At 42.2% G+C, this 19,781-nt stretch overlaps 1 protein-coding gene across 1 annotated transcript in view; it reads right to left on the bottom strand.

Moving 5' to 3' along the window:
* LOC146398840 (uncharacterized) overlaps positions 1-19,781 on the bottom strand; it is a 334,352-nt gene that overhangs the window by 31,418 nt on the left and 283,153 nt on the right. The gene's annotated exons all lie outside the window — the stretch shown is intronic.

Genomic DNA, 19,781 nt, shown 5'->3' on the forward strand with positions numbered 1-19,781 from the left:
AATTGTGCCTAACAGTGCACTCATAGCAGGATACCTGGACAATCAGTATATCATAGAACAGGCTGCAAATCCATGAGTGGCGCAAGAGGAGAGAAAACGAGACCCAGGTGGCTGGGGAGGATGGCACTAGGGACAGGGGCACAGGACTGACACACTAACCTCTGCATGCCGGGCAAAAGCTATTAGTTGGGAGAAGCGGGTAGTGAAAGTCATTTCACGTCTGGACCTACTAAACCATCTTCAGCAAAGACATTTCTAGGTTTGCCCAGACTGTAACCGCTACCCTCCAACAACATGATTCTTATTTAAATTTGCAGAGCAAAAGCCAGTCAGGTATTTTTGGAAGCGGGAATCACATTTAACATTTCTACATTCCTTTGAAAGATTTCAGAGGGCTTTTGCACACATAATATCATTTGGGTCTCAAAAATTCTGTGAAGAGGTTATTGATGATTTGCCTCGAGTTCAATAAAGGCTTGCTCTGCTGCCTGGTGGCTCAGCTTGGGGACAGTGCCACGGGGTGGATGTTGAGCTGACCAGAATTGATGCGTTGGTGCAGGCAGGGGCTCCTGAGCCTCCCACAGAAGTTAGGGTGGTGGAGTGTGTACCATGAGCTCCAATGGCTTCTTGGGAAAGTCTTAATTTTGACTTAAGGGATTTGATGCACCTCCCCCTGGCCTATGAAAATTCTCGCCATATCATACTTTGGAACTTTGGAGTTCGTGTGTTTTGGGTGTCCACAGGGAAGGCAAGCAGAACTTTAACAAAATAGGGTTCGTTAACAGACCTGATCAGCCTCGGCTATTAAGTCTTAATTTACACAGTGATTTTTCACTTTGGGAGTTCATGGGTGTTCCACGTCAACCGTCCCATAGTAAAGCCTAGTTCTAGGTACATTTCCCCTCTCAAGGTGCCACAAAAACACACCCTGGGAAGCCATATGTGTGTTTTGCCTTGTAATCATACCTGTTCCTGTGACCCAAATATCTAAAAGAAACAAGGTAATGAATTGGGGCCTTGGCCTTTTTCTTCCACAAAGACGCCTTCTACCAGGAATGGCAGTCTGTGGTCACCGATGGCTCCAGAGTTTTGGGGAGCTACGTGGAAACTGTGAGAACAGTTGATCCCAGGCTAGGGCACCACATCTGGCCACACACGGTGCAAGGAAAAGTCGCACCTGTGGTGCATCACGCCCACAACGAGCATCGTAGTCTCTGAAGGAAGTCCACCTATTTTACGCTCCAGGCACTCACCTTTGGGAGACGTTACATGGAGCAAAATTCACTTTCTTTTTTTTTTTTTTTAAATTTATTTAGTCTTTGCCTTTTCTAGGGCTGCTTCCTGCGGCATATGGAGGTTCCCAGGCTAGGGGTCTAATCAGAGCTACAGCTGCCGGCCTACACCAGAGCCACAGCAACGCGGGATCCGAGCTGTGTCTGCAGCCTACACCACAGCTCACGGCAATGCCGGATCGTTAACCCAATGAGCAAGGGCAGGGACTGAACCCGCAACCTCACGGTTCCTAGTTGGATTTGTTAACCACTGCGCCACGACGGGAACTCCCGCAAAATTCACTTTCTGAGCCCCTATCTCCTCCCCTGTAAACTGGGACCGGCAATAGCATCCACTCTGTAGGGTTTCGTTGCCAATGAATGAGCACCCTGCTCCTGGAGTGTTGGCACCGTGACACTGAGTGATGTCCTTTCAGAGAAGCTGGGGACTGGCTGGTTTGTGTCTTTGGTCACAGCTAACAGTCAACTCAAGACACGTTCTTTGAGACCCTGATATGTACAAGCCCTATGCTTTGATCTCCTCTCCTAAATCGCAAGGGACACAGGAGAGAGGAAGAAAAACAGACACGGAAGGGACTTGCTGCCTCCAAGGAAGGTCTGTGGAGTACAGAAGACAACCAACACCTTGTTAACGAGGGAAATACGTTTTCCCTGATTAGAAGCCTCAGGAATGAATTCTACCTGGATGCTTTCTTAGGATGCTCAGGGGGACCCTTTTTCTCAAAGAGACGTGTTGGTGAATCAGCATAATCAGCATACGCCCATTCACTTTCTTCTCAGCGCTTGGGAATTCAAGAAGCAGGTTTCTTCCAGTAAATTTTCCAGTGTAATGCTTGAGATCTCTTGAACAAACAAATAATGGTGGGAAATGTGTGTCGGTGTGCGTGTCCTAATTATTCATGTACAATATCTATCTCATCCTTGAAAACAGGTATGACCATATATCAGCCTATTTTTCACCTATTTGTTTAAGACAACTTAGCCCTTGATGACAGGGATTTCCAAGAAGTAAAATACATAGCAGAGCACGAAGCTGTCTCTATATACTAACAATTATTAAAGAATATTCTTGGGAAGATATGTGTTGGCGTGTGTTGTTTTCATTTTTGGTTGTGCTGTTGTAAAGCTGACTCCTGCACATAGTATTTTCGAAGGAACAACAGTAGTTAGAACAATGGACATTATCTTGGTGGCCATTACAATGAGAAGGGTATTAACCTCCTTATTCCCATGATGTCTAGTAAATGAAAACTCATGCTTCCATCTGTGCTCTTCATGACACAGGGGACACGGCTACGGGTAAACCGTCCACTTCTCTTCTCTCATCGGGTGGAAATACCAGCAGAAAACGCCGATAATTGCAAAGAGGTTCCACCCGAATCTGCCTTGCACATCTCATGATTGCATTTAATTGTGAAGCTAATTTGCATTCAGAATCCTTGTTGCAAAAGCGTCTGAAAGTGTAATTTTTAGCTGTTTAATTCCTCCGACTAGTATGAGTTTGGCATCGTGGTGGAATGAATTAATTCAGGGTCTCCAGCACTCCATGTACATAGCAGGTGGATCATAGCTAGTTTCTTTCCCAACTGCACTGTGCACCTATTTCTGGAACAGCAATTATAGTCTAATGTGCCTATTGAGGTATGCCTTTCCAGGACTGTTTGTATATCTCCTGAAAGTGTTACTTACATCTCTAGTACCTGGCATCTACTATAGATTAAACAAATGTTTCTTAAATGGATAACCCTAACCCTAACCTTAACTTTTTTTTTTTTTTTTTTTTTTTTTTTTTTTTTTTTTTTTTGCTAGATTTTAGCTTCAGAAACAGGGTCTTATCCACTTTGGCATAACCAGCTCCCAATACTGGTCTTGGTCTATATTTAAGAAGAAAATAAACTGACAAATATTAAATGTAGGCTTTATTGTTTTCATATCCAGCTGGAATAAGATTCTAATGTCTTTCTACCAAGATTATCATTTTTTTGAACTGATTCTCCTTTGAACTCTTGCACCACTACCATGGTAGTCAGTGCGATCTATGTTCCAAGTGTGTTTCAAAGAGCTTTTCAGGTATCATTTAGCCTCATCCTGGGAGGTAGGGACTATTACTGACCACAGTTCCTTATATACAATTATCTGAAAACCAAACCATCAGCTTAATGAAATATAAACACCTGTATAACCAAAGCCAAGGGCAAGAAACAGACCAATGTCTGCATCACCAAGGCTCATCCTTCTCTCCACCCACTGCTCATTCCTAATCACAGCCCCCTTTTTCATCCCTGGGTTCAACTACTCCCACTCATGGTCATCACTTGCTTTTCTTCAAACTTTTCTCTCTAATTTTCATTCCCACTAAATATAGTTCAGCTTTAACTAATTGTGAACTTTAAATGGAATCATGCTATAGAAACACTTTTGTGGTTTTTGTGTGTGTGTTTGGCTGCTCTATTATTGTAGTTGTTCAGTACTGGTTGGGTGAGTTTTCCATGTTGCTGTGTGCAGTTGTAATCTGTTCATTTTGCTGCATTCTATTGTATTAGTAGTTACAAAATAGTTACACATGCCACCCTTGAATAGCATTTGGATGATTTCTGTTTTGGCATATTCTAAATAAAGCTTCTAAGAGCGTTCTTGTACACGTTTCCTGAAGCCAGTGGCATATTAATAAATATTTAACTGCTAGCTCTCTAGGGAGAAAAGCCCTGATTTGTAGCATCTGCCTACTTCCATGGTGTAAATACTTCCACCATGGCCAGTTTGAAGCTACCAATGTCACTGAATGTATCACTGGACCTGTGCATCAACAGCTCTCCTGAGCTGGTGCAAACAGTTTCCAGCACACTTCTGCCTGGAACTTATGCACCTCTGTTCCTTTTGGGTGTATACCTAGGAGTGAATTTTCTTGGTGGGGCATATATTTAACTCTAGAAGATTATGTCAGACCATTTCCAAAGTGAATTACCCAGTTAGTCTCCTTCTAGCTGTGTGTGACTATTCCAGTTACTCTACGTCTTTGCCAACAATGTGTTATTTTCAGCCATTTTCTTTTTACCACGTCTGGAATCTCGGCTTTAATTCACATTTTCCTGATATTAACAAGGTTGACATCTTGTCATAAGACTGTTGGCCATTTGAACATCCCCTTTTCAGAAGTTCTATTTGGATCTCTTGCCAAATTTTCTATTGGGATGTCTGTCTTTTCTTATTAATTTGTAGTTATTTTTATATTCAGGATATTAGACTTTTAGGTGGTTATATATGCTGCAAGCGTTTTTTTCTCATTTAATAGGCTCGATGTTTCTCTTCCTTAATGATTACTTTTGATTAATAGAAGCACCTTATTTTAATGTATTCAATTAATTTTTCCCATTATATTTAGTAGTTTCTTTTTGTTCTAGCAATATCTATCATGAGCTTCTAAAGATATTCTCCTCCATTATTCCCTCCAAATTTTATTGTTTTGCTTTTTACCTTTGGTTTTGGAATTGATTTTTGGAGTGAAGTAGAGGTCTATATGGGCATTTGACTGTTCCAGCACCATTTGATTAGGAGAGCTCTTCTCTCTCAACTGCTCTGCCATCCTGCATTTGTCATAAATCAAGTGGCAATATATTAAGTGACCCTGTATGTGGGCCTGCTGCCCTTTTCTATTATGTTATTTGTCTATCCCGCAACAATAATGGATTGCTCCCCTTTTAAAGAACATTGCTATCTAGCGGAACAATTTCTCTCATACTGTTGTTCTGCAGTGGGTTTTAGTTTCCTCTTGGCTGTGTATTTCCCCATGTACTTTCAAATCAGTGGATCAACATAAGCCAAGAAACTTGAGTAATATCTCTAAAATACTGACTTTTCAACCCAGACATGTCGTATAGCTATAGTTAATGATCTTAACCTATTCAGATCATTTAAGCTTTTCCTGAAAAATATTTGCCGTTTTCGCCATAGAATTTTTTGCCCAGCTTTCAGAAAATGTACTTCTTAGGTATATGGTATTTTTGATGTTCTTGGAAATGATACTTTAAAATTTTATGTTATTGACAGTAATGACATAATTGAGTTTCGTATTGACTACAAATCCATAAATCTTGTTAAAGTCACTAATATTGTAATTTGTCCATTTATACATTTTTTTTCTATGTACCCAATCATCTGTTAATAATATCTGGAGATAGTCAGACTCAAGGTCAAGACTAAGCAGTCCTCCAGACTGTCAAGTCTGCCCAAGACCTCTGACACTCCATGCAAGTTCAGGAGTTTTCCAGAACCAACTGCAGGTTTGAAAATTTGATAGAAAGACTCAAAGTACTCACTGAAAGCTATTAGAATGACAGTCATAACAGTTAGGATACAAATTAGAACCACTCAAAGGTGTGGAGCTTCTGGGTGTCCTCTCCTGGTGGTGCCAAGGATGGCATACCTGCTTCTGGCCATATGAGTGGCAACGTGCACAGAGTATTCCTGCCAACGTGGGGCTCTCACCTGAGCTGCTGTGTCTAGAACTTTTGCTGGGGCTTCATTGCACAGGTGTGATTGATTGAATCCTTACCCTTGTGGTTGAACCCAATTTCCAGCCACCCCTCCCCAGAGAGCAAGCTGACATTACATAACCCAAAGGGCCCATCAAGAATCATATCATTAGCAGAAACTATCACTGAGAACTAGCACTGAGAACCGAGTAACAAAGACCCTCTAGCACTCAGGAAGTCCCAAGTGTTTAGAAGCTACCTCTCAAGAGTCTGGGCAAAGAACAGACCTCTCTTTGGAAGACAAATTCCTTACTAGGTAATTGTTTTTTTCTCTTTTTCCCCGTTTAAAAAAAATTTTTTTTATGGCTGTATCTGCAGCATATGGAAGTTCCCAGGCTAGGGGTCCAATTAGATCTGCATCTGAGATTTATGCTACATCTTACAGCAATGCTCGATCCTTAACCCACTGGATGAGGCCAGGGATCGAACATGCATCCTCATGGAGACGATACAGGGTTCTTAACCTGTCGAGCCACAATGGGAACTCCTCTTTTCCCTATCTTTATTCATGTTGTTTTTTGTTTTTTTTTTTTCTTGATACACTGCACTGGATCCCAGTACATTGTAAAATAATGGTGCTAACAATGGCTATTAGTGTTTCGTTCCTGATTTTAAAGGGGATATTTTCAACATCAAAATTAAGGTTAATGTTTGGCGTAAGTTTTTAATAGATATTTTGTATCAGACTAGGAAACTTTTCTTGTATTCTTAGTTTGTTAAAAATAGGGATTTTTGTCAAAACCAAAATGGAATTCTTTATTTTATTTGCATCTAATAAGATAGTTGTATAGTTTTCCTTTATTCTGCCAATGTAGACAGTTACATCAGTGGATTAAGAACCTGACATAGCGTCCGTGAGGATGTGGGCTCAATCCCTGGCTTCCACTTAGTGGGTTAAGAATTTGGCGTTGCCGAAAGCTGTGATGTAGGTCACAGATGTGGCTTGGATCCTGCATTACTGCGGCTGTGGTGGCTGTGGTACAGGCCGGCAGCTGCAGCTCCAATTAGACCTCTAGCCTGGGAACCTTATATGCTGCAGGTGCGGTCCTAATAATAAAAAAACAAAATAAAAAACCTTTGAATTGATGGAATAAACACAATCTGGGCACGATTTATCCTTTTCATACATTACTAATTCTGTTTGCTGATGTTTTTCCATTTTATTCATGACTAAAACTTCTCTGGAATTTTTCTGGAATTCTTGTAATTCCTTATTGGATTTTGGAATCAATGTTTTGCCAGCTTTCAAAATACAAGTTTGGGAGTCTTCCCTTTAAAATTTTTTTCTGGGATAGTTTGTGTATTATTGGCCTTATTTGATCCTAAAATGTTTGGCAGAATTCCCTAATGAAATGATCTGAATCAAATTTCAGTTATGGATTAAATGTCTTTAATCATGATAGGAACCCAGACCTTCTATTTCCTTTTATGTCACTTTTGTTAAATGGGCACTTTTCTATGCATATTTGTTGTTTTTTTATTTAATGATTTTTATTTTTTTCTATTATAGCTGGTTTACAGTATTCAGTCAATTTTCTACTGTATAGCAAAGTGACCCAGTCACACATACATATATATATTCTTTTTTCTCACATTATCAAGCTTCATCCTAAGTGACTAGATACAGTTCCCAGTGCTGCACAGCAGCCATCACTTTTATTTTACGTCTCTAATGCAGGAGTACAAAGTTGTGCATAATATCTTTCTTTTTCAATGACTGCATCATCTACAATTATAGCTCCTAAGTTAGCAGTTATTTCCTCCTTCTATTTTGAAGATTTCATTATAGTTTGACTTCAATTTCTTTCTTTTTCTTTTATCGTTTCTTTTTTTCTTTCTTTCTTTTTTTTTTTTTTTTTTTTTTTTTTGTCTTTTTAGGCCAACACCCTCGGCATATGGAGGTTCCCAGGCTAGGTGTCAAATCAGAGCTGTAGCTGCCGGCCTACACCACAGCCATAGCAACGCAGGATCCAAGCCTTGTCTGTGACCTACACCACAGCTCACGGCAACACCGGATCCTTAACCCACTGAGTGAGGCCAGGGATCGAACCCAAGTCCTCATGGATACCAGTGGGGTTTACTACCGCTGAGACATGACAGGAACTCCCTTGAATTCAATTTCTTTAGTTGAGAAGTTACATGATGGTTGTCACTTTTTCATGAAATCTGGGCTGCTTTTAAGATTTTCTCTTTAACTTTGTTGTATTTTGGTTTTACTATGATATATCTAGATAGTGGGTGTGTGTGAATTTATCTTGCCTGGGGGTTACTGAACCTTTTGCCTTTCAATAATTTTGGAAAATTCTCTTAAATATTGCTTCTCCTTTCTTTGTCCTGTTTCTTTCAAGGACTACTATTTGGTATACACTGTACCATTACCATATTCTCTCTCCTTCTGTCTCTGTCTCTCTGACTCGTGTGTGTGTGTGTGTGTGTGTGTGTGTGTGTGTGTGTGTGTGTGTGTGTTTTAATGTGCCTGATAATGTTTTGTTGTGTCCCAGGTATAGTTATTGGAATTTTATGTGTAAGAAAAATTTGAGGATGAGGATAAATGTGAAAGCTTGGTTTAATTATAGTTCAGGTAGTTTGTCTAAATTGCGTAGTCTGCTATTACTGGAAAAGGCATAGCCAGAGTGATCTTTTAAAGACATACATATAATTATGGCACTTCCCACTTTAAATCTATTCAATGACTTCCCATGGAACCTAGAATAAAATCTAAATTCTCTTTGTAGTTAAAATAACTTCTCCCACCTCATTATGTTTTTCACTTTTTCCTGATTCAGGGTGCTTCTCTGTTTCCACTCATGCGTGGCTCTTTGAGTGGCTTGTTCTAATTCATCTTTTAGTTCTCAGTCAAAGAGCATTTTCTCAAAGGGAAGGCTGACCTAACTAAATCAGCTTGTTCAACCTCAACTTAAATATGCTCTATCACTCAGCTTATTTCCTTGATAATATTTACCAACATCAGCAATTAGTTGATGATGATGATGAAATTTGTCTATTTCCTCTTTTCCCCCCTTCCACTAGAATGTACACTTTGAGAACTGGGACTGCTTCTCCCAGAGCTAGCGTGAAACCGCCCACAAAGCAGTTCTTCAGTCAACAGTTTTAATGACTAAAGGTTGTATGAAGTGCTAAGAATATATTTAAAAATAGAAGTAATCATTGTTTTTGTCATCTTTGTAGTAGCAGCAATAGTAGTAGCAGGACAGTTAAAAACAGTAATCTGGCCATGAAAAACAGTTGCGTCATACTGACTGAGTCTGAATCCTGCTTTGCCGCTTACTGCCTGTCTGACTGTGGACAAACTAGCTAATTTCTCTGTGCTTCGGTTTCCTCATTTTTTGGAGAGTAATAATCAAGCCTTCATTCCTTAGCCAAATCCTGAGGCTGAATACGTTTTGGAGTTCAGAAGTTTCTTATTTTAGAAAACAAAAAGTGGTACCTATACCATATATTCTATAACAATGCCCAGAGTGTCTGAGGCAGCTCCCAGAATGAAACACATTAGTGTTTTTTGCTAAATATTATGATGAGAAATTTATGATAAATATTAACCATAAGTAGGATGATTAGACCATGAGTGGGTTTGTATCAGTGAAGATCAGATTGTCCTCTGCATACTTTGAAAACTTGGTTTGGAGTTCCTGCCATGGCGCATCATTAATGAATACAACTAGGAACCACGAGGTTGCAGGTTCGATCCCTGGCCTTGCTCAGTGGGTTAAGGATCTGGCGTTGCTATGAGCTGTGGTGCAGGTCACAGATGTAGCTCGGATCTGGCGTTGCTGTGGCTCTGGCGTAGGCTGGTAGCTGTAGCTTTGATTAGACCCCTAGCCTGGGAACTTCCCTATGCTGCAGGTGGGGCCCTAAAAAAAGCAAAAAAAAAAAAAAAAAAAGAGAGAGAAAAGAAAAGAAAACTTGGTTTTCAGAGCGAATTCTTGGGAACACAAAGGCATGGAGAATCACTGAATTCTAAAAATTGAGAAGAATCCTAGTGGTCTTTTTTTTTTTTTTTTTACAACTTCTCCAATTTTATTTATTTATTTATTTGCTTTAAGGCCAGACCTGAAGCATATGGAAGTTCCCAGGCGAGAGGTTGAAATCAGAGCTACAGCTGCTGGCCTATACCACAGCCGCAGCAAAGCCAGATTCAAGCCACATCTGCAACCTATACCACAGCTCACCACAATGCCACAGCTCATCACAACGCCAGATCCCTGACCCACAGAGCCAGGCCAGGGATCGAACCTGCATCCTCCTGGATACTAGCAGGTTTATTTCCGCTGTGCCACAACAGTTTCTCCAATTTTAATGATGATTAAACCTAAGACACAGAGATATCAGACAGCTTCTATTGGATCACATAGCTAATTTCTTGCAGTGCTGGACAATGACCGTCAGTTTAGTGTCCTTTAGATCCCTAACAAAAAAAAAATTTGAAAAGCATGCCACAGTTGACTGACTTTTATTTTAGCTACTGACAATCAAGTCGTTATCAGTAGCAGGCATATCAAATATGGGATACCTTCATTCAATGAAAATACTAAAACTGCCTATCTGGGCAGTTAGTGTATGCTTCTGCAAAGATAAAAGTGTATCTCCATTTACTTATAAAAATTTCAGTGCCGGAGGGGGTGTGGAGAAAAGGGAACCCTCCTGCACTGTTGGTGGGAATGTAAGCTGGTACAACCACCATGGAGAACAGTATGGAGGTACCTTAGAAACCTATACCTAGAACTACTGTATGACCCAGCAATCCCACTGTTGGGCATATATCCAGACAAAACTTTCCTTGAAAAAGACACAGGCACCCGCATGTTCATTGCAGCACTGTTCACAATAGCCAAGACATGGAAACAACCCAAATGTCCATCGACAGATGATTGGATTAGGAAGATGTGGTATATATACACAATGGAATACTACTCAGCCATAAAAAGAACAAAATAATGCCATTTGCAGCAACATGGATGGAACGAGAGACTCTCATCCTGAGTGAAGTAAGTCAGAAAGAGAAAGACAAATGCCATATGGTATCACTTTTATCTGGAATCTAATATATGGCACAAAAGAACCTTTCCTCAGAAAAGAGAATCATGGACTTGGAGAATAGATTTGTGGTTGCCAAGGGGGAGGGGGAGGGAGTGCGAGGGATTGGGAGTTTGGGGTTAATAGATGCAGACTATTGCCTTTGGAGTGGATTAGCAATGAGATCCTGCTGTGCAGCACTGGGAACCATGTCTAGTCACTTATGATAGAGCATGATAATGTGAGAAAAAAGAATGTATACATGTATGTATAACTGTGTCACCATGCCGTACAGTAGAAAATTGACACAACACTATAAAGCAGCTACAATGGAAAAAAATAAAAGTCGTTATAAAAAAATAACAGAAAGTGCGCATATAACCCATAAGAAAAAAGAAAAGTTTTAGAACCCACCATTCTGCAGGGAAAGATTTTAAAGTTAGACCTGAAATCCATTTAACAGCATGAATGTGGGGTTATAATCTCTTAATTTGTAGTGGTGGTCAAAGGACAATTTGAAACCCAAATGCCAAAGAGACTGCAGAAATATTTTTCCCTTCAATTCCTCAGAGGCAGGACATTCTCTGAAGATAGGGACCCACATAATGACGGGAAGTGTTTGCAGTAGCTGTTCCGAGGAGGGTGTTGGCAGAAAGAAGGGGCAGTAACGTTCCAGAAGGACATTGCAATTAAAAGGAAAAAAAATGGATGCAATTCTGCCTTACAAGTACATTTTTTTCCTTTTGAAGTAATCCATGAGACTTGCCAAAAGCCTCTGGGCAGGAGCAGTATGTATATTTGCTTGCATGGAAGGCTGGTTCATTGGAACACAAAATTTTTCATTTTTCTGAGTGTAACTGAAGACATAGCTCCAGTCCCCCTGCTGAGCTACAGGAACTTGAAACTGTAGGACAAGGAGACATTCATAAGCTACAAGCAGTTTATCTCATGCTATACATCTAATCCAAGTTTACTTGTTGCCGTGATAGAACCCTGTTTATTATAGAAAAACCCAGAAAGGCATACATTGAAGGTTACCATTGTCTACACTTTGTTGTACCTTCCAGATTTTTCTATGAGTATATTTGTGATATTTATTGATTTATTTATTTTTGCTTTCTAGGCCCCGAACCTGCAACATATGGAAGTTCCCAGGCTGGGGGTCGAATGGGAGCTGTAGCCACCCAGCCTACACCACAGCCACAGCAACCCAGGATCTTCGCCGCGTCTTCAACCTACACCATAGCTCACGGCAATGCCAGATCCTCAACCCACTGAGCGAGGCCAGGGATCCAACCCACATCCTCACGGATACCAGTTGGATGCGCTTCCACTGCGCCACAACGGGAACACCCTATTTGTGATTTGTAAATAACAGACTTTTATCATACCACACAAAGATTTGTGAAATTTGTTTTCCATTCAAAAGAATCATGTGAATACCCTTCCATGTCAGGAAGTATTTTTATGCATGATTTAATGAAAAAAAGTATTTTCTAGAGTCAGCCATGTGCTAAGTCTTTTAAATTATCTTTTGAAAATTTAATCCTCATAACAACCTTAAAAGGTCAGAATTATTATTACCCCCATGATACGGCTGAAGAAATCAAATCCTAACTTAATTCATAAATTGAAATACATATAATGAGAAAGTAAGAGAAATAGAACATAAACTTGGGAACTTTTACTCCAAGAAATTATGCCCTGAATCACTCAGTGTTTCCACTGTGTGCACAATCCACAGTATGCCTAACCCTGCCTTAACTACCGGACCTATAAATTCTTTCCTTTTTTCCTTCTTTCTCTCTCTTCCTCCTCCCCTCCCATCCTTTCATTCTACGGTAAACAGCTCTGTGATGAGCACCTGTTTGGTGAGACCTTGGTGCATGAGTTCAAAGTTCAAAGGTGAGTAACAACTGCTCCACAAATATCTGGGATCTGTTGTCTGTCAAATTCTCACCCTCTGCTGTTCAAGTTCACGTGACAAATTCTGACCCATGGGCCAGAAGCAGGCGTGAGCTGTGTCACTTCATGGACAAAGCACAGAAGACTGGCTGAGCTCTCCAGGAGCTTTCTTGCCAATCTGGTGAAGCCTGAGTGGTGAGATGGGGGCAGCTCAGAGCACGCAGCTCCCGCCAGCCTGGGTCCCTGAGCGCCCACACAGCTCAGCACACCCACCTCCTGCTGATCTGTTTGTATTTTTTTTTTTTTTTTTCTTTTCTTTTGAGGGCTGCACTTGCAGCATATGGAAGTTTCTGGGCTAGGGGTCGAATCTGAGCTGCAGCTGCTGGCCTATGCCAGGGCCACAGCAACACCAGATCGGAGCCGTATCTACCACCTACACCACAGCTCACAGCAACACCGGATCCTCAACTCAATGACTTCTGAATATTTTTGAACAAACACAAGGAAGAGCATTTACTTCATCTTTTCCTTTTGCTTTTTAGGGATTGCTCTGTCCTCTGCTTAGAAAATAAAAATACTGTGAGTTCCTGTTCCATGAGTACTCTTGGCCCTGTTCAGTGGGTCAAGGATCTGGTGTTGCTGTGAGCTGTGGTGTAGGTCACAGGCGTGGCTCGGATCCTGCGTTGCTGAGGCTGTGGCTGGCAGTTGAAGCTCTGATTCGACTCCTGCTCTGGGAAATTCCATAGGCCAAGGGTGCAGCCCTAAAAGGAAAATAAAAATAAAAATACTATCTACTGAATTGGAGTTATGTTCTTGTGATTTGTGCTGAAATCTGTGTTTTTGGCTGTCTGCTCAGTCATACATACATAAATGCATCTTCCTGCTTCTGAGGGAGGTCTGAGCAGTTTCCTCAAGTTCAGACGGCATCAAGGTGAGATGCATACGAACTAAGATGCATACGAACTAGATAAGAGAGGCTTTTGGCTGCATCTCTCTTATCCTGAGATGCATACGAACTAGATAAGATCCTGTGGGCAAAGCAAATGTTTTATCATTAGGCACCCAAAAGTGCAGGAACATTTGAAGATAGCAGGTGTCAGAGAAGCATTTGTCCAAAGTCCTTTTGCATTAATGCTTAGTTTCAAACAAAGGGAGAAATCTGAAGCAAGTTAAAGCACTTACTTGAGGGGGGCCTTAAAATGCTTAAGAGGACTCTAGAGATAGTGGAGGAAGACTGTAGGTTTCGGTTATTAACACAAAGCAAGATCTCTTTAGTTCTTACATACACGGGGTAGAGTATTTTAATTTCCTCAAGGGATTGAGCTTCATCTGCATTTGAGAGAGTGCAGTTTTGCAAGAGTTCTTTGCCTCTGGGTAAATATTCAGCACAAGTGCATTTCTTGAGAACCCTCTGAAAGATAAAGTGCTTTTCATGTCTTCTCTCAAGGTCTCCATGAACAGAGCCTGGGAGAAAATGAGAATCTATAACGACCCCACCTCCTAGCCCGCCTGCGTGTCTGCGAACATTTTGCAGGGAAGAAGGACCGCTTTCGAGAGCCCTTCCCACATCAGCGCCCACGCCTGGACCTAGTACCGCATTCAGAAGGCAACCCGTGACCGGCACGCAGAACTGGAAGTGTCGCCGGTGTGATGAGAATGCCTAATGTCCCCAGAGCGGCCATGTGCCAGAAGCCAGCCCTGACAAATCAAAACATGACGCCGCAGTGCACCGCGATGGGGGAATCGCGATCTTACGTAGACTGAGGCTCTGACGTGCGCACAATGCAGAAGGAGCCCTCCGCCGGCACCTGCACTGCGCTTGGTCTTTTTCAGCGCAAAGCTGGGAGCCAAACTGGCAACCCTAGGGCAATAATCAAAATGCAGAACTTGAACAGTAGGGCTGCTTCCCGACGTTTGTAATACATCATCTCGTGCTGGCCAGAGAGTGTTGTAGAAATGGGCACGCAGGGAAGATGCAAACGGCCACCCCCCAATGGCTGCAGGAGCGAAGTGTGCAGGTTGTGGAAGAGAAGCTGAATCGGCGGAGGACGCTTGGGTCATTTAATCACATGGGAGTCGCTGCTTTTCCTAGTGGAGATGGAAGGGTGTTGGGAAAAGCCTCTGCCTCTGTCAGGTTTCGGGCCTGTCTAATGATATGCACACGGAGGAGGAAGCCACCAGGCTATCTGCTGGTTGACTGAAGGTCCTGGGCAGTTCCCAGGTTTGAAGCCCAGCAAATGGGAGTGTCCTCCAGTGGGGGGGGGGGGGGATTTGAAAGAAAGAATTAGTAATGAGCAGCGCTTTGGACCCCTCAATGCTGAACTTATTCTAGTGCAGAGAGGTGTGATATAGGGATAGGATTAAAGAGACGGCGCGGATCTGGGCTGCAGGTGCCTCAGGGAGCGCCTTAGGACTTAGAACAAGCTACAGGCCGGTTCTTGAGCACAGAGAAGCGATGGTTTTCCAAAGGAAGAAAGTCAGGGAAAGGAAGGAACTACAGACAAGGAGAGATTTGGGGGAGGGGGAAAGGACAGTGTGTTGGACGGAGTGGACGTGGCTGGAGGTGGAGATTGTAGAGCCTCATAGTCCAGGGTCAGGCTTTGGAGAGTGACAGCCTGGAGGCAAATCTGCTAACTCTCCCCAAGCCTCAGTTTCCTCATTTGCCAAATGGACAATAATAATACCTACTTCCTAGAGTCTGGGAAAAGAAATTGGGGAAATATATTCAAAAACACTTAGCATAGTGCCTGCATTGTAAGCCCTCAATAAACAGTAGCTTTTTATTTATTAAAACATAAAAAATAGAAATAAAAAATAGCTAATGGTATTCTTTTCGAATAAAAGGGGAGACTGAATGTGCAAGGGAGAATTCTGGGTAAGGACAAATGCATGCTTGAAGATATAAGAATAAGTACATTAAAAAGTCAAGGGGGAGTTCCCGTCGTGGCGCAGTGGTTAACGAATCCGACTAGGAACCATGAGGTTGCGGGTTCGGTCCCTGCCCTTGCTCAGTGGGTTAACGATCCGGCGTTGCCGTGAGCTGTGGTGTAGGTTGCAGATGCGGCTCGGATCCCGAGTTGCTGTGGCTCTGGCGTAGGCCGGTGGCTACAGCTCCGATTCAACCCCTAGCCTGGGAACCTCCATATGCCGCGGGAGCGGCCCAAGAAATAGCAACAACAACAACAACAATAACAACAACAACAAAAGACAAAAAAAAAAAAAAAAGTCAAGGAACCTTCATACATACATTCTATAGCTCTTTGTGCATATGTACCTCTTTTTTTTTTTTTTTTTAAGGCCGCACCCGAGGCATATGGAAATTCCCAGGCTAGGGGTCAAATCAGAGTTGTAGCCGCCAGCCTACACCACAGCCACAGCCACATCAGATTCAAGCTGCAACTGTGACCTACACCACAGCTCATGGCAACACCAGATCCGTAACTCACTGAGCAAGGCCATGGATTGAACTCACAACCTCATGGTTCCTAGTCAGATTCGTTTCCACTGAGCCACAACTGAAACGCCTCTTATATGTATCTTATAACCACCTGAAAACAGTCTTCTATCAAAGGGAGAAATCTTTTTCTATATCCAGGTATTCAACCAAGATTAACTGGAGAGATTAAATTTTCTTAATCTGCACACTGCACGTTTTGCATTTCCAATGATGTTTAGACAGCTTTATGATTGAGGAGGAGACGTGTTGGGGTAGATACACTGCAGCAATAGTCTCAGGAAAATTGGGTTTTTTTGTTTGTTTGTTTTTGCTATTTTTTTAAGGACCGCAACTGCAACTTACTGAGGTTTCCAGGCTAGGGGGCGAATTGGAGCTGAAGCTGCCGGCCTACACCACAGCCCCGGCAACACCAAATCTGAGCTGCATCTGTGACCTACACCACAGCTCATGGCAACTCCTGACCCTTTCACCCTCTGAGCAAGGCCAGGGATTGAACCCGAATCCTCATGGATACTAGCCGGGTTGGTTACCAGCTGAGCCACAACGGGAACTCCCAGGAAAATTGGTTTTCATGCCCATGGGTGGACCCTAAGCCCTATTCTATTCTTGACTCTGCCCTACACCGAGGCCTCTCCCTCTGACAGGGCCACTCACTCGTGCTCAGGAGTGTCCCCCATCACTTCTGTACAGATGAGGTCCCTTTGTTGGTGTATGTGAGCTACTCTGATTCACGATTTTTTGAGTTTTCTTTTACCTATGGAAGAAAATACTACAGCTGTCTTGTAAAAAAACGAGGAGCTTGAATGCTGGATCTACTGCTCATTACCTTTCTTATGTTAATTAAACAAGGAGGCCATTAAGCTGAGGTGGCTTTGTTGGGTTCCTGCCAGCGTCAGCTTTTGTACTTCATTCTTCTATGCTGACCAGCCATACTTTTGGTTCAAACGGGATAATTTATAGTTGGCATTTCTGTAATTAAAAAATTACAGTCTGTCAACTGAAAAAAAGTACACAACCTAAAAGTTGAGAACGATGTTTGATTGGATGGCTTTATTGAGGATGGAAGACTGAGATGGCTTTTTTTTTTTTTTTTTTTTTTTTTTGGTCTTTTTAGGGCCACACCTGAGACACATGGAAGTTCCTAGGCTAGGGGCTGAATCAGAGCTATAGCCGCTGGCCTACACCATAGCCATAGCTACGCCATGTGTGTTTGCGACCTACACCACAGCTCACGGCAACGCCGGATCCTTAACCTACTGTGCGAGGCCAGGGATCGAACCTGTGTCCTCATGGATACTAGTCAGATTTGTTACGGCTGAGCTATGATGGGAACTCCCTGAGATGACAGCCTTGAGATAGCTCTGAGGGACTGTTCCAATGAGGTAAGTGAGATCCAGGGTATATATAAGTGTTTTTGCTTAAAAAACAAAACAAAACCCAACCACGTGTAGTGGTACATCAAAATTACTGCTCATCACAAAAATCCCAGACATCTCAGGTTAATGATTTTAGTGCCTTTGTATGGAAAGATGCAAGAGTCTGGGCTCATTGAAATAATTCCTTTGATATGCGTCTTAACTATTTAGGACCAGTATCCTGGTTTTCCCCATCCTGGAATCCCCTCAGGGTGCACTTTTGGGTGTGTGTGTGTGTGTGTGTGTGTGTGTGTGTGTTGGGGGTAGTGGGGGCTACAATGGCTGATGGCTTGATGGCAGGCAGCAGTCTTTGTCCACAAATCTTCTTTCTCTTTTTTAAAAAATTTATTTGGTTTTTTGCTTTTTTTTTTTAAGGGCCACACCTGCTGCATATGGAAGTTCCCAGGCTAGGGGTCCAATCGGAGCTACAGCTGCCTGCCTACACCACAGCTACAGCAACACAGGAATCGAGCTGCATCTGCAACCTACACCACAGCCATAGCAATGCTGGATACTTAACCCACTGATCGAGGCCAGGAATCCAACCTGCATCCTCGTGGATACCAGTCGGGTTCATTACCACTGCACTACAATGAGAACTCCCCACAGGTCCTATTTCTAATACTGTGTCTCTGAGATGGCATCCTACTCAACCTTGGAGTTTTGAATGTTCCTAACAAACTCTAGATTTAAACACAGTCTTAACTCACAGACACAGAGAACAGACTTGTGGTTGCCAAGGGGGAGGGGAGAAGGAGTGGCATGGACTTGGAGTTGGGGTTAGTAGGCGCAAACTATTACATTTACAGTGGATAAACAATAAGGTCTTATTGTATAGCTCAGGGAACTATATCCAGTCTCCCGGGATAGACTGTGATGGAAAATAATATTAAAAAATGAATACCTATATCTATATATGTATGACTGAGTCATTTTGCTGTACAGCAGAAATTGGCACAACACTGTTAATCAGTTACACTTTAATAAAAATTTAAAAAAATAAAAAAATAAACCCAGTTTCGTGGACCTGTCCATCCCACGGTTGTCTAACCCTATCTTCTGGTGATGGGTTTTACTGGTTTAACTCACAGGGCTTCATGCATTTCCAAGTTACTAGCAATAGACATTGCTTATTGGGGGTTTCCCATATGCCTGTGTTTCAGTTAGACTCTTTCAGCTGCAAGAAATAGAGACTCATACAGATCAGCTCAGGAAAGGAGGATGAGAAGAGAAGGATTACTGTAAAGAGGGCGTGGGAGGGCTGCTTGGGAGCCAAGGATGGGCACCAAACTTTGACACAATCTCAGGAAGAACGTGCTCTAGGGAGGTCAGTAGCAAAATGCTGTGACTCTTCTCTCTTCTCCATCATTAAAGAAACGCAAATACTTTCAAATAGTTTTTCTAGTCTCCTCTTTCTAGCCCCTTTGGCTTATATTTCCTGTGTTTTTTTCCCCCTTGATCATTGCTTGCTGTATTCATAATTTAAATTTGTCGTGTTCTGGTATCTAAACTGTATCTCATTATCTCTCCCAATTCTGTTATTCCACGGCTGACAGTTACATCTCTTGGCAGTTTCCAAATGAGAATTTCCCAAAACAAGTATTTGCCTGGTCCAATCCACCTTTCTTAGGCTTGCTTCTTTTACTCCAAGTTAATCTGTGGGTACCTTGAGTCAGATGTCTGCTCACCATGCCAGGAGCCACAGCCAGTGAGGACATGGCTATTAGGTACGTGTGTCTTGGCTGCTTAAGACCAATGCATCTACAGGGACAGTAAGAACCATCTTCCTTGGCAAAGCAGGAACTATGATCAGCCAATTTATTTAGGTATCTTGATAAGGAATTTGCATACATTAGCTCACTTAATCCTCCAAAACAAACATATGGGGTAGATATTATTATCTTCACTTTGCAGAAAGAGATATTTAGGCTTAACAAGATTAAGCCTCGAATCATGCAGCTTGTAAGTGGCAGGAGAAAAAAAGGACTCCCATAGAGATTATTATGCTTTAAATGTCCCCAAAGCCCATAGTTTAATAGCTCAAGTTTTTTTTTGAAGGTAAAGATTGGTATCATCTAAGTGGAGACAAGGTGTTCCTATGGCCTTGGCGAGCACAGCGAAAGTGCATCCTATAGCAAGAGCTAAC

This window comes from Sus scrofa, chromosome 10 (assembly GCF_054392235.1).
Source record: "Sus scrofa isolate SSC_HxYL_T2T_F1_AM1 chromosome 10, Sscrofa_HxYL_maternal_Yorkshire_Landrace_v2.0, whole genome shotgun sequence".
Taxonomy (NCBI): domain Eukaryota; kingdom Metazoa; phylum Chordata; class Mammalia; order Artiodactyla; family Suidae; genus Sus; species Sus scrofa.